This window comes from Balaenoptera ricei, chromosome 9, assembly GCF_028023285.1.
Source record: "Balaenoptera ricei isolate mBalRic1 chromosome 9, mBalRic1.hap2, whole genome shotgun sequence".
Lineage (NCBI taxonomy): Eukaryota > Metazoa > Chordata > Mammalia > Artiodactyla > Balaenopteridae > Balaenoptera > Balaenoptera ricei.
In genome coordinates, this window is record NC_082647.1 from 72796368 (window position 1) to 72813212 (window position 16845).

At 35.2% G+C, this 16845-nt stretch overlaps 1 protein-coding gene across 1 annotated transcript in view; it reads left to right on the forward strand.

Annotated features, from left to right (window-relative positions):
* Positions 1 to 16845, forward strand: part of HDAC9 (histone deacetylase 9) — a 998074-nt gene that overhangs the window by 798272 nt on the left and 182957 nt on the right. The gene's annotated exons all lie outside the window — the stretch shown is intronic.

The window sequence follows — 16845 nt, forward strand, 5'->3', positions numbered from 1 at the left end:
TCTAAAGAGCTTTAAAAATTAGTTGAAACAAGAAATACAATAAATTAAAAGTTTTTGTTTTGGATATAGTTTTTTAAGGCATTTATTCTCTGGAATTAAAATTTTGTTCATTGTTTGGAAAGGTCTCTGTTTTAAGGGAAATAGCAGATTATGTCAATATGTGCCTCACTTGCAAAATTTTAGGAGATTTTAACCTATTGGTACTGCGTGAATTTTGGATGTTTTGTTTATTTGAAGCAAAAGCAAACAACTGCATGATAAGAAATTTTTGAAACATTCTTTTCTTTGGCTAATTTACCAATTATAAATTCCCAAGGGAAAAATCCTGTCGACAACGCATCTGAAATACATAAGAAAATTTTTTAATCAGTAAAGTTTTGATGGGTTTCTGTTGTCCTTTGTATCATTCATACTTAAATTTCTCCTTTGGGAGTCATTTCTCATTTGAAAACAGGCCCAGGAAAAATGATAGAAAATTGCTATTTTTAAGAATTTACATTAAAATAAATATATTGTCTTGATATTTGAGGAAAATTCTCATATTTCAGATTTGTACTTTGAAAACAATGTACATGTTCTATAAATAGTACATGTATCTTTACTATTTATAAAAAAAAAATAGGTGAAATAAGTTTATTTTGACTTGGGTTGTCTATGAAGATACCTTGCGTTAATTAGCAGTAAAAGTAAACAACTATATTAAGAAACTATAGGGGTTTCAATATTATGAATTATTTTTGCAACTTAACAAAACATTATTAATATTTTTAAGGAACTCTAATGGGATAATAGATTTTTATATTATCTCACATATGAATTTATTTGTCTGTTTACCAAGTTGACCTAGTAACTTACATGATACACACATTAAGTTCTCAACTTTACTATAGCATATGATCATAGTCATTGGTCTGCAACATAGAATTACTAGTTTTTTATTATCATAATACTATTTGTATTACTGTAGCTTTACATAAGAATGCATTATGCATTCACAGCAGGGAAGGATAATTAATATTTTGTATCTATTTGTTCTCTCATGACAAAGTTAATGGTAGATGAGTTTTTTTAAAAGAACCCCTTTGAACACAACAATTTCATTAAATAATGTGAAAACAGATATTAAGTGTACATCATTGATTTTTTACTGAAATGGTAAGTGAATCAAGTGCTCCTTGAATGTCCCCAAGAATGGCACCTTCTCTTTGCCTGGAATGTGGACACTTTATTTTAGAAAACTGTTTTAAACTTCCCAGTGCGGTCACCATATCCAGACTTAATTAGAGGAGAAGCAGCATTATTTAGCTAGGCTGCAGAAATGTAAAATTGTGACTTTTAATGTTCATAGTTATTTAAGAACCAGATTTAAACTATAATAATTCTGTCAGTTTTTAACTGTACTATACCATGTCTGCTTGCTGCTCAATGTGTATAACTAGAAGTACTTGTAAACTTTTGAAGGAGGAATCAAGAAAGTAAGTCCTTCATTCAAAAAATATTCATTGAACACTTAGTATATGCCAGGAACAATGACGAGCACTTGGAATTTAGAGCCAGTTTGCTCTCAGGGAACATAATAGAAGTGATACTTATTGTTCTAGTGAACAGATGTCCTTAGACATAGGATAAAATGATGAATTCTTCCTGAAGGGTTTCGGGAAAGGCTTCATCAAGTATTGTTCAACCTGTGCCTTCAAAGATGAGTGGGAGTTTTCAAGGGGTAAAAGAATTGGAGTAGGGGGATTCATACTAGGCAGAGAGAATAGACTGTGAAAAGCATGGAGCTATAAAATGATCTTGCTCTGTGGGCTCAAGAGCATGAGGGTGGGATTGCATGGCAGGTATACAGATCATACTTCATAAAGTCTTTCGCAGGCAAAGAATGCCCATCTAAATATATAAATTTCTTTCTAATTTTGGACTCTAGTGCGATAGACTCCCAAATAATTTTTAATGTAGTATTATTTTATAAGCATGTCCTTCTTAATATAATCCTTTTTCTAAGTATTGAAACTAAAGCTCTTTCTGGCATCTGTGCATGGGTGCGGAATACAGAGGTTGGGAAAAGAGTAAATGGTACCTTCTCTTTTTTCTTAATTTTTAATTGTTTCTGGACTATGATAAGTATCTTTGTAAGGAAAGCCTCTCTGAAACTCCATTTGTAATAGGATATAAGATGGCTGCTAATTTAAAATTTGCATATATATTGCCTTTGTGGTCTCTATTATGTGTTTTTCTCTGTGGCAAAAAAAATTGCAGGCAAACCAAACATTTTCATGTTTGCTGTAAGTTTTAAAGATAGTTTTAAAAATATAATAGAATATCTAAATTAGTTCAGATAATTCGTTGTTTCTTCCTTGTAGTTATCATTCATCTCTGAAATAACTGAAGGTTATGATTCAGATTTTTCTCAAGAGTTTTAAAAATCTTCAAATAATTTTAAATATCTTCTATGTTCACCTAAAATATATTTCTTAGGTTATCATTTTATTAAATAATTATGGGTATTTGTGTTAAGGTCTTACATGCCAGGTTCTAGATTATAAATTTTATAGACATCATGGCTATTTCTTAAGTGGTTTGTATAAGCCACAGAACTACTATATGGAAGGGCCATGATGTGGCTCTAAAAATCTATGCTCTTTCTATACCACCACACTGTTACTCTCTTCTACTGTTCATGACTTAAAAGACTAAGGTGTGATAAAGCATAGTGAACTTATACTGAAACATAAGGCCTTCTACCCCAAACCTAAATCACAAATGGCTAGTCCACAGCATGGCAGAGAAGAGCTATTAAGTAATACTGGCTGAATGAATCAATTAATAAATAAATAAATCAGAGAAGAAAGGGGGAGTAATACACTACAGTAGAAGCATTGGAAACCCCTGAGGGACCTGCATGAATCCTATCTCTTGGTCCCTCAAGGAGCATGCTTCACAAAGAACTCTGGACACCCATTCATTTGCTTATAACAGTTTCAAATGTCTTCTCTTCATTCAACAAATTTGCTAAATGCCTGCTTAGCAGCTTCTGTTCCAATCACTTCAAAATATTATTCCAATGGTTCTGTCTTATCCATAATCCCTAGATGAGCGCTGGACACATTTTTTCTAAAGATTAATTCTTTAAGAGTTTTATAGATGTTAAAGTGGTTATTTATATAAGAGAATTTATTTTTTGTACAATATTATATGTTACAGGTGTACAGTATAGTGATTCACAATTTTTAAAGGTTATACTCTATTTATAGTTATTATAAAATGTTGGCTGTATTCCCTATGTTATACAATATATCATTGTAGCTTATTTTGTACATAATAGTCTGTACATCTTAATCCCCTACCTCTAAATTGCCCCCCTTCCCTCTCTCCACTGGTAAGTACTAGTTTGTTCTCTATATCTGTGAGTCTGCTTCTTTTTTGTTCTATTCACTAGTTTGTTGTATTTTTTTAGCTTTTTCATGTAAGTGATATCATACAATATTTGTCTTTCTCTGTCTGTCTTATTTCACCTAGCATAATGCCCTCCAAGTCCATCCATGTTGCTGCAAATGACAAAACTTTATTCTTTTCTATGGCTCAGTAGTATTCCATTGTGTGCATACACACACACACACACACACCCTACATCTTCTTTATCCATTCATCTGTTGATGGACCCTTAGGTTGCTTCCGTATCTTGGCAGCTGTAAATAATGCTGCTGTGAACATTGGGGTGCCTGTATCTTTTCGAATTAGTGTTTTTGGTTTTTTTTGGATGTGTACCCAAGAGTGAAATTGCTGTGTCATATGGTAGTTCTATTTTTAATTTTTTGAGAAACCTTCATGCTGTTTTCCACATTGGGTGCACTAATTTACATTCCCACCAACAGTGTGTGTGGGTCCCCTTTTCTCCACATCCTTGCCAACATTTGCTATTTGTGTTCTTTCTGATGATAGCCATTCTGACCGGCGTGAGGTGATATCTCATTGTGGTTTTCATTTGTATTTCTCTGATGATTAGCGATGTTGAGCATCTTTGCATGTGTTTGTTGGCCATCTGCATGTCCTCTTTGGAAAAACGTCTATTCAGTTCTGTCCATTTTTTAATCAGGTTATTTGGTTTTCTGATGTTGAGTTGTATGAACTATTTATATATGTTGGATATTAACTCCTTATTGGTCATATCATTTGCAAATATTTTCTCCTATTCAGTTAGTTGTCTTTTCATTTTGTCAATGGTTTCCTTTGCTTTGCAAAAGTTTTTATGTTTAATTAGGTCCCTTTTGTTTATTTTTGCTTTTATTTCCTTTGCTTTAGGAGACAGATCCAAAAAACTATATTGCTATGATTTCTGTCAAAGCGTATTCTGCCTATGTTTTCCTCTAAGAGTTTGATGGTGTCTGGCCTTACATTTAGGTCTTTAATCCATTTTGAGTTTATTTTTGTGTATGGTGTTAGGGAGTATTCGAATTTCATTCTTTTACATGTAGCTGTCCAGTTTTCCCAGCACCACTTATTGAAGAGACTGTCTTTTCTCCATTGTATATTCTTGCTTCCTTTGCCATAGGTTAATTGACCGTAAGTGTTTGGGTTTATTTCTGAGCTCTCTATTCTGTTCCATTTATCTATGTATCTGTTTTTGTGCCAGTGCCATAATGTTTTGATTACTGTAGCTTTTATAATAGTCTGAAGTCAAGGAGAGTGATTCCTCAAGCTCTGTTCTTCTTTCTCAAGATTTTTTAGGCTGTTCAGCCTCTTTTGGGTTTCCATACAAATTTTGAGATTATTTTTTCTAGTTCTGTGAAAAATGCCATTGGTATTTTGATAGGAATTGCACTGAATCTATAGATTACGTTGGGTAGTATGGTAATTTTAACAGTATTAGTAGTTTGTTCATAGTGGGCAAGATAATATGTATCTCATGCTTCTAATTGAATCTAATGAGGAAAATATCTCCACGTGTTTAAAAAAAAGAGTAGCAATTTCCAATGTAGAAATAAAATATTAGTAGTCCCTCATATTATGCATATTTTATTGGATAGAAAAATAAATGAATGAATGAGTGAATGAATGACCATCTCTGTGGATTTTTAATTTCAAAAAATAGGTATAAGCCCTTTACATTTGGAAGGTATTGATGAAATAATAAATGACTCATTTGGCACACACTGAAAACAAGCCAAGAGAGTGGCTTAGAGCTGTTGATCTCGGTTCCTTAGATGCAAACAAGTTGTGATTTTTAAAAAATTACTGCTCTCCAGGCAAACGTGTTTATAGTCTGTAGCTACCATAATTAATATTTGTTCATGGTAAGGATTTCCAAATACAAAGGGTCTGTAAATATCAGGTCTTCGGGCATGTTCACCTCTGGAGGAAAACTCCTAAACAGAATGATTCTGTTTCACCAAGGTTGTCAGTATGACAACTGAAAAAGAGGGATTGAGCGAGTTATCTAATCTAGAAGATAAATATCTAGTCAAAATATATGTTGTTATTTCTATTGTAAACTAGTTGTTTTTTCTTTTCATTGACTTATGAAGTATCTCTTTAATCAAAATGTTTTTGTACTTGCAAATGTAGCCTTTGCTAAAATACTTTGACCATATAACCAATAGAATGTTTAAAAATTAGCATATTTGTTATGAAGTCAAAGCAGCTGAATCAGTTGGACATATACAAAGAGCCCAAACAGCCTATATCTCTTTCCGTTGTCTTTGGTTTATACCTGTTTGCTTTAATGATATAAGCAAATTTAAAATCCATTGATACAAAACTGTGACTGGAAACTTGACTAGATAACATCTATTCTCAGTTCATCTGTCACACTGTCAATTGTATTGTAGATACAACATCTTCAAAATAGAGCTTCCTATGATTTCTCCTGTTTGCGGCAAAAATAGAAACATATACATTTAACTTGAGAGCAGAGAATAGAGCCCTTAATTGTCATATTCATAGAGCAGCTATTCCTCAGACAACTAGTCAGTAATGGTTAGCTTGGAGTTTTCTTAGAGTGGTTGAATTTACCATGGAATGATAGTAGATAATTTTGGGCAGTGAACATAAATAAGTACAATATTTTATTTTCTCTTGTTTTATCAAACATATCATTGTTGTTATAACTAATTTTAGAGCACTGACTTCTAAATAGTCTTGTCATATGCAGAGACTGAAATTTAGAGGTTGCTTAATTCTGTCTGAGAAATGAGATGGGATCATAGTAAATATTTATGTTCTCTCGTTGGTAATGACAACTAAGTACATATTTTTATGGTTATTCTTATTTTTATCATATTTTAGTGAAATTTCATGGTAAGAGAATGGAAAGTAAAACTATTATAAAAATAATAACATAATATAATGATAATAATATCATAGTAATATAGAAATTCATTGAGGACTTTTGCTAGTTGCTCATTTCTTTTCATCTTTACAAGTTGTTGAATTAAGTGCTCCCAGTTTCCAGATGAGGATACCAAGCCCCCCTTGAGTTCAGTAGGTTGGTTAACCTGATGTCACATAGCTGGTTAACGGTGATCAGGGACTGGGTGGCAGTAAGTGTGAGTGTAGAGACAGTACTCCTTTGGCCCTAAGCTATAAACTATAGTTCCTCTGTCAAGAGTAGGGGTAACAAAACAATAATAAAGTGAGAAATTCTTTGCCAGTGCATTTTAGTATATCCAGCATTTATCTTCGACATCTAAATTGGTAATACTATTTTAAAATTGAAAATTACTCCCTGATTCTCACTACCCTTGTATCATATAATAATTCCAAGCCACTTCTCTTTGTGCCTTTCCTCATGTGCCACACTAAGCCTATGAAATAACACCCCTATAATTTTTCTTCCTTTTGATAATGAGACTGTTTACAGTGGAAAATATATTTTTTCCTTTTTTGTTAAAAGAAATTTTTTTTTTATTATGTACACATTTAGATATTTTTGGAATGGGTATGTGATTGAACTTGAGAAAACCCAAATTAAATTTTAATAGAACATAGACTGATAAATGAATGCTTAGATCCAATTTTGAAATAAAGAATGATTTGTTGTCATCTAAAAATCATACTCAATACTGCAAAATGATTTGGGGTCTTATGTTGTCTATAAGAACTGTGGTTGATGCTTCCCAGTCTTGAAATGGATTTTCAATTGTTAATGACAACCAAATATATTATGCTCATGATAGTATGTATTTTCCCAAGGATGTTGAAGACATTTTGGGAAAGAGGGTGGAATTTCTTGAAGCAATTTGCCAATATGAAATACTGTACATATCAAATTGGCCCTACTACCATCTTTCCCAGACCATTTATCATAGCTCACAAATCAAGCCCACATTTTCTCTTTCTGCAAGACTTGGCTAATAAAGAAGATGTGGGCTTCAAATCCAAACTTGTCAATCAATCTTGGGAACAAAGCAGTAATGATTTTCGCTATTGATATTTTATTTCAATGAAGAGCAATACATATGAAATTACTGCTGGAGTGATCTACAATTTTATTCATTGTGCAGATTCTGTTCTTTATATTCAGCATGTAGAGATGTTTCAAGAAGTTTTATCAGAATAGGTCAGAAGAAAAAGATCCATAGGAATAAATTTTAGAAAGCTGTCAGCTCTATCTGCTCTTTAGTTTCAGCAATAAGTATAGTTTAAGAATAATTTTTTCTCTTTCATCTGTGCAACATATTGTACCAATTTTCATCAAAAAATTACAATTTCTATAGGTGTGTGTCTCTAGATACCCTTAGAATTTTGCTCTTTGACCCTGGGAGTAAATTGATCTTATGCACACCTGTCTTCCTTGGGAAACTTGCAAACTTCATTTTTGAGCTGAGCATCAAAGAGATATGATATTATTAGACAGTATAGAACTCAGGTAAAAAGTCCAGGAAGTATCTTGAAGTGCTTGAAGTTTTGAAATGTGAATTATATTATCTTCTGTGAAGAACTATTTAAAATAGTTCAAATGCAAGGCATAGTTTTTATTATTATTTTAAAAGGTCAGATCAACTGTAAAAATTTTAAGACAACATTTTTCCCTTCTGACTTAGAACAGTTTTAAAGCCAGAAATTTCCAGGAATTTGTGTAGCAATTATACAGTTTTCCAAATAATAAGGACTAATTAAAAGAGTAGCTATGTTCTATTAACTTTTCCCTAGCACTTCTCTCTAAGAAAGAAAGCAGTTTGCGTGACTAGAAATGATTTGTTTTTATTTTCAAGATGGAACAGTGGATTACAAAACCCTTGCCTTGCACAAAATCCTCCCAACATATGTGTAATACTCAGAGATATCAGGAAATGAAAGTTTTCTACGAAATATTATTGTGAAGCTTTTTAGGCCAGAAATAGCAGATCTTTTGGACTGTCAAGCAGCTCAGATCAGTTCATCAACTTAAATCATCTCATCTAGTAGTAATGGAATTGGTGTGCAGTTAATTATGATATGACATAGCCAGAATGGAAGATAAATATAATTAATAAACTATGGAGTCACACTTTTTTCACAGTTTTAGTGAATATTTTAAGATTATGCTTCATTTACTGGTAAGATAAAACCAAATAAAAGCCACTTATCCTGTATTTCATTAAGCAACTATTTATTAACCAAATTTCAATGCCTTTTGTTCTTCATGTGTTTTCTTGAAACTGAATAATTCCCCTCCATTTCCATGATTTCACACCTAAAGTTTACTGTAACTAAGTTTGAGATGACAAATAATGTGAAAAAAGAGATAGAAGTTTGTTTTAATATACCATAAATGTAAATTTGTAATCTTTTTTTCTGAACTAGATAAATATAATGTTTACTAATAGAAATTTACTTATTAACTTTTCCAAGTAAAAGGGTCCACTTTGGGAAACTCGTGTTCAATAGGAAGTCTGTTCAGGTATTACTTCTGAGGTTCAGGGCTGACGCTTACACCATTTTCTGGTAGGCAGGACTTTCAGATAGTAGTCCAGGTCTTTGCATGACATCAGGTATCTGAATGATAGATTCAGTTTTCCATATTTCATCCCAATGATTTGATGTCATGTAGATGAAACTTGTCAACATTTGTTCCCATTTATATAGACATTTAAACTCCTCTGGCAATTTTATAGAAGGGTGAGGGCTTGTCCTTGTAACTCTTATAAATCTGTCCATCTTTCTTATGGGCGCCCCAGTTCTGGGTATTTGTTGTCTAAACATTTTCTACTCCAAAGAGCAGCCCTGTTGTTGTGAAGCCATACGGAGGTCAGCAGGCTTATAGACTGCATAACTCCTAATAGGAAAGGCTCAGCAAAGTAACATTTTTGCCATTATAATTCATATTTTGCAATTTAAGCAGTGGGTGGGAGGGGAATTCCCTGGCGGTCCAGTGGTTAGGACTCCATGCTTCCACTGCAGGGGGCTTGGGTTTGATTCCTAGTTGGGGAACTAAGATCCCACAAGCCATGCAGGGCAGCCAAAAAAAAAAGTTTTGAGAATACACAGTCTGAGCCTCAGGAGAAAAAATTAGACATTTTATCCAAAAGAAAAAAAAAGTGGGTGGGAGAAGGGGGGAGATGGATGAGTGAGTGTCACCTTTCAATCTCAGCAGAATTTTAAATCCATCTGCATCTCAACTTGGGCATATTTTGCATCCCAAAATAATTGTAGAAATGGCCATCAAAAAATAGCCTCTACATATTATCTTATGTATTAAAGACATATATTGTTGTAGTTGAAAACAAAATATTGGTTCACCTAGGATGTATATTTTTTGTTGTTTCATAACTTCTTGAAATTCAAGCAATATTGGAGTTACTGAAATGGACTGAATTTCAGAAACAAATGAGCATTTTTACTCATAATAGTGAAAGCTAAGATGTGAAGGGGAGTTTATTTACAATCCAGATTAAGAATGGAGCTGGCACAGATTTATAATTTAAAAGTTTTATAGCCCAAAGAAAGCTTGATCTTCTGTGCTTTCAGTTTCAGAAAAAGTCTCTTAAATGTTAAAGTTGCCACATTGGGCCTCTGACTTTGCTTTGTATACCCAAGTCCTCTCCCTTGTATAAGTTTCTGATACTATCAATTCCCTTTCCTATTCCAGGGCTTCTAAATTGAAAATACATTTGCAGAAATTATTCAGTGATGCCTTTTTCTGCAATAAACATAATTTTTCCAAGTGACTCAGCAGGTGAAAAAGGCAGGGACAGAAATAATAAAATCTGGGGTGTGTCATATTTTATTGATTCAGTTTAGCTATCTGATTAAATTCTAAATTACTCAGAAGACTGAAGTCTGTCAGAAGCTTCATATATTGCCCTTAGTTTAGTTATTTGAGGATATGACAATTGATACAAATCAAATACAGGATCCAAATGAAAAATAATAATTATGAAAGAAGGATCACTCACTTGTTAGTTTACTAGTGTCAATTTTTTGAAAGTAAACAAATTACTATTTTGTGTCTTCTAAAAAAGCAATGATATGTCTATATAGATATATAGACATAATGTTTGACACATTTCTCTAAACATGCTTTTGAAGAAATTAGAATGTAAAAAGATCATCCCATTGTCAGAGCTGAGCATGAAATCCTGTACCAAGTTTGAAGGCCCACTTTAAAATTTTGTTGTTTTATAATACCTTTGGAAAAGTGTATTGTTCCTTGTAAAATACCCACATATTCTCCTTTGGTATGGCTCCAGACTGTAACTGAACCACGAGGTTGCCCCCTGGTGCTTTATGTATTGTTTAATTGTTTGCCTTTGGTGGATGTTTTTATTAAAAGCCTATTCTTTAGGATAAGACCAAAGTGTCATTTTAAGAACAGCAGAAGCAGAGCTGCTCCGTCCCATAGCTCTTTTTCGTAAGTGTGTTAGTGAACACAAGATGCAGCTAATGAGCCTGCCAACATTTTTTCTTGTAATACTTCAAAAAGAGCAACAAGAACAACAAACAAAACCCCGGATTTTTATTTTCCTCCCATAAAACATGACTGCGCTGGCCAGCAGAGCTGTGAGTTTGAATGGCTGTGCCCAGGGCAGTAGGGAAGAGAGGTGTTTGTCTGCTGTGTATGCTCACCCAGTGCTCTGTCTGTGTCTTGGTCCAGGAGGAGGTCTAGTCTGGCGTTACATGCACCTTGGTGCGCATGGCCAGGTCACGCCCAAGGAGCTTGGGGGGCAGGGAAGTCCATGTGTTAGGAGGGCCATGGTGGGCTTCCTGGGGTGTTTAGCAAACCCATGTATGCTGTAGTGTGCGTCGCAGCTACAAAGAAAGTTCTTAATGTCCTCCCCCTCCCCACAATCCGGTTGTAAGATAAGTATCATTCTGAAGTTCTCAGATCACTCTGAATATAAATTAGGTCTGGAAAAAGTTATTAATCTAATGATTTTAATTCTAAATGTTCTCCCTGAATATTTTCTTCTCTGAAGTGGCATCATCATATCACTCACTGATTTCTCAGAAGTTGGCTCTGGAAAGAATTCAGTGTTCTCTAGCAGGTCCTTGCCACAAAGAGCAAGCAAGAATTCGATTAGTCTTCTTCCCAAGCTAGTCTTCCTGACTGTGACCCACCCTCAGGCAAGAAGCTTGAAGGCAATGTACCTTGATACAATTTCTAGGACTTAAATGATCTCATTAAATTCCAATGCTAGATATCATGTTGACATTTGAGGAAATATGATTATTGACAAAATGTAAGCCTGTTATACACTATATCACTTCAAAAGGAGAAAGGCCATTAGGCCTTAATTACATCAGAACAGTATACACATTTGGCTGGTTTATAAACTGTCACTTTCAGAAGTACCAAGACATATAAAAGTCTCCAAAGGTTCCATTATGACCCTATTTCCAACAGTCTTCTCTGACAAACTAAATAAATTACTGCATGTATTGGACCTTTGAGGCTTGGGGCAAAGAATGGAAAAATTATTTACAAAAGCTTGACAATATTTAATCACTAGAGGCAGGGGGCAACGGTGTTTTAATTAGCAGGTCCTCGGGCCATTGGCTGACTGGAGGCTTTCTCAAACAACCACACAAATGCACTGAATAGCTGTTTGCCAGCCTTAGGGTCAGGTCTGAGATGAAACAGATAAGATAATTGGCTCTAATGAAATCCAGAAGGCCTTGGCTTTCTTGTTTGAGCTTGGATTTGAAGAGTGCGTGTGGAAGTGAGGCTTAATTCAAACCAGAACGGAGCTAGGCCCGCTTCTTAGTGACTTTGATATTGTTTGAAGTTCTAAAAGTGTTCGCCACACCACTAGCCTGCTGGGCTGGGCCTCCCTGGTACCCTTAATTACTAAGCTTTATTGCTGACTTTACTACACAGGAAAGGGGCCATTATATGTTCCATCAACATCAGCTCTTCTCAGATTGGAGGAAAGGGCAGGGTTAAAGGCCACTGTAGGAAGGCAAAAACTTCACTTTGAGGTAGTCAGATCATTTACCAGTGTTGGATTTCACCATTATGCCCATACATTCCTTACAACACAGAAGCCCAATTTCCATTTTTTAAACAAGTGATTACTTTTCAAAACATTTTTGTTTGTTCCTGTTTTTTTGCAGAGAGAACATTTATTTTTAGGGGCTGAAATGATTGCACCTGATATATTGGAGGAAAAAAAAAAAAAAAAAGTAACACCTCCCAATTAATCATCACACCAGAAAGGTCTGGTTGGATTCTGTAATAAGGAGGATGATTATTAATGCTCCTTTGAAGTGGAAATAAGTGAGGAACCCTCCTGTGGTGTGAGAGTTGTCCTGACACCCTGAGGAATAAAGACCCCTCAGGAGACTGTACAAAATTAAATCCCAGCTTCTAGAGTCTCTCACAAAGGGGTTATACAAAAGTGCTCTCAATCCAGTTCAAAGCCAAGAAGCAGAAATGAGGAAGTCTCCCTCTTAGGGGTTGGCTTCAGTGTCACCAAGCATTCTGTCCTCTGCAAGCTTGCTGCTGCTCTGTTGCTTTTGGTCCATTTGGTAAAGATGGATTATGCATCTTAGCGAATTAATAATTATTCAAGCCTTAGCCCTCTCCGGCAAGGAGATCTGGTCATGCAATGAAAGCCAAGGGACGTGGAGTTCAGGCCTATTTCCTGCCCTACTTATCACGTCTTGGGTAGGAAAGTCATGAGTGATACCATCTGACTTAGCTCTTTTTGAAATAAAAGCTTAACTATTTTTGCCTTATTTCTGTTCATTTGACATTAGTGTGTTCTGATCTCCCACACGATCCTGGGGACCACGCATCCAGTACTCCTATCTGAGTATTCTTATGCGTAGGCTGGACTGGGCATTAGCTCTCCACAAGGATGATGTGTCTCGGCCTAAGTAACCATATGGAGAACCCAGGGAAAGCAGTATTGAGAAAACGAGACTGAGCGTCCACTTCCTAACCTCCTAAGAGAAATTAAGGAGGCCCTTGACAGATTTTTTTTGTCAGTGATGAACATGTCAGCTCAGATCAAAAGAAAAAAAAGTCTTAGAGTACTCAGCTAATTCAAAATATATTTTTTTATTAGGCACTGTTATTGACTGAATGCTTTTGTCCCCCCCAAATTCATATGTTGATGCTCTAACCCCCAATGTGATGGTATTTAGAGATTGGCCCTTTGGGAAGTAATTAGGGTTAAATGAGGTCATGAGGGCAGGGCCCTGGTCTGACGAGATTAGTGTCTTTATAAGAGACACCAGAGAGCTTTCTCTCTCTCTCCCTGAATGCACGTACCAAGGAAAGGCCCTGTGAGCACATGGCGAGATGGTGGCCATCTGCAAGCCAGAAGGAGAGCCCTCTACAGGATGCAACCAGGATGGCACCCTCACCTCAGACTTTCAGGCTCCAGAATTGTGAGAAAATAAGTTTCTGTTGTTTCAACCACTCAGTCTATGGTATTTTGTTATGGTGGCCTAAGTAGAGTAAGACAGGCATCACAAAGATCTGGGAGAGCAAGACAGTCCAATCATAGCTCTAAATTTGAGATACCAGTAGAAGTATTTTCCACACTACGTTCTGCTAAACACGAGATACAGGGGATAATAATATGCATTTCTCACCAATAAGAAATATCCTTTGGTGAAAAATCTCCTCTTGATAATTTGCAAAAGCATATTAAAGAGTTTTAGAATTCCAGTAGTAAGGAAATCTTAGATTATTTAACACATTATTTCCTCAAATTACTTGAACATGGAACTCTCCATTTCCCCAGTTTCTTTCCCCCAAAAGAACTGCAAATACCACAGAAACTAGCATTCCATAGAACATAGTTTGGGAAATCCTGATATACAGGGAGCAAAGTTAGTTGGCACTTTAGACAGTTCATTATTAATTAAATAAACATGATAATATAAAAGTAAGTAAAATATATCTACCCTTTAGATTCCAGCAATCTAATATAAATAAGTGCAATATATAATATAATATTTCATTATCAGATAAACTGAGTACTTGGGTGAGCCATATTCTACAGACTGTCTTCTCCATTTCTCACTGGTTGCATCTAGATGGTTCTTAGATAACACATGGTCATAAAGACAAAGAAAGAAGGAATGAGAAACAGAGAATCAACAAGAGAGGGAAAAGGGAAAAGAGGGTCAGTTTCCTTTGATATCACTATTAAATCATCCAGTGAATTTTCTTAGGGTAACGTTACTGCCATTCAGAATTATAGCAAATTGGTGATATTTTACAGTCACTGTGTGTATTTTGTTTCAGTTTAAATATGTGCACATATCTCCCAAACTTATTAGATCAGATATGACACATTAAAAACATGGATTTGTTTTTTTTTTAACTCTTAAAATTAGCAACTAATTGCAGTGTGAACACATAATTGGTTTTATGGGTAAATCCATTTATGGACTTAAGAAATATTAAAGCCTCATTTGTTATTCATGACTACATTTTGCTGAGGGAGAAGAGGGTAAATTAGTTTATCTTTATGTCAATAAGAGAAGAGTTTCAATTAAGTAAATACCTTTCATGATAAGAAAGCACACCCTGAAATAAGACAATAAGAGTTAAACTATATTACTTTTCCTGGTTAAAAAAGAAAGTGGCTTTGGGAGTGGATCCTGGGATATCATGGTGTGGTAATGTCATTTTGTTTCCAAAGATAATATTTCTAGATGTACATATGTCCTGAACTTTATCAAAGCACAGCTATGGTTATCACATATTTATTCAAAAGATAATTATGGCTATCAGAGCAGTAAATCAGCAAAGTCCTTAGTTGTTTGCTTAAAATGCTCTTTTGTTTTACTGGATGTTTAAGTACTCAACCAATGTCTTTAGGATATCCATGTAGGTTGAATTATATAAGTGAAAGAAAAACGCCTGCATAAGAACACAAGAATAAACCAAAAAATTATTTATATCAAAGCATTCAGAAGTCATTAATAACAGTATGACACACAAACCTTTGTGACATTTAATAGATTCAAAAAAAGGAGAAAATGATTTTCTTGAATAACAAAAGAAAGCAGCTTTCCTTGGCTGAATTGACCCTGATTCCAACATGCCAAGTATGGGATGTGTTTGGGAAACTGTGGTGTGGCTGGAAGGTGCAGTGTTCCATGTAATGCGGACTCTTGTACTTCTTGTTCTGGGAGAGGCAGAAGTGTGACACTTCTCTTCCCAAAATGACAGTTTAGGGAAGAATTTTTCCCTAGAATAAACCTACAGGATGCTTTCCTCCATGAATTGTCAATAGATATTTCCTGGGCCCAATGTTAAAGAAGTATCTTTCTTCCCAAAGCTCAAAAGCCCTGCATCTATTGTAATGTTTTATTTGTCCTCAGACATCCTTATGAATTGGACAAGGTACTTATGAAGATCACACAGGAAGTTAGTGTCAGGGCTAGAACAAAAGCTTGGATGTTCGCTCACCATTCATTCAAAATGGGAATCTAAGTGTATTCCCAAAACAAACATGAATGGATTTAGAAATATACTTATTTTAGAAATATATATATTTTTAGAAATATACCAGCCACTCAGCAATGCCGTCTTCCCTTCTGGCAGGCAAATATATGCCTGTGGGGGGAATACCATAGAAACTGAGGTTTATTGGAAACCTATTCCCAGATACAACTCTCCTGACACGGCTGCTGAGGGGTGCAAAAATGGCACAATTGTGTTCTGACGGAGTGATCAGTTTCTTAGTTCAGCCTTTGGGGCTTGAGGTATCGGTCATCGGTATGGATGTGCATAAAGCTGCCTTACAAGTAACTGACCTACTGTGGGCTCAACCCTGGGCTAGTTGCTGTGGAGGAAGATGCAGAAGTAGCCAGCATTTTCCTTGGAGAAGTATACAATCCTAGTTGGGAGTGAAAGTTACTATGAGACAGAGAATCAACAAAGGATAAAATATTGACCATGCAGTAGGAGAACACAGATAAGGGAAAGAGATGCTACTCCAAGCCTTCTAAGTAGCCCCCGCTTCTCCAGGTGTCCAGGGAAGGATGATTTCACACAACACAGGCATGCTATCATTTCTACTCAGAGTCAGACCTCAGTTTATGGGTCTCATTCAATCTTCTATGATTATGAGTACTCTCTTTCAGAGAAAGAATACCAAGGAAAAAAATTTAAAATAGGTACAAGGCCTTGGAAAGGGTTCATGTGAATGAGGGACTCTGAAAATTAATCTTCTTAGTTTGATGGTAAATATGCCTTGGTTTATTTAACCCTAATGCCTTGTATTGCCATTATTTAGAATGAAACAATGCACAACATATCATGTAATGAGCCTCAGATAAACTTAGTGGCTAATCTAGCTAGGGATGGGAAGCAGAGAAACTCTAAAAAGGTTGAGAATTTCATAGAGAAACTGCACTGACAGAGGATGGTCTTGAGATAAAAATTCAACTGGGATACCT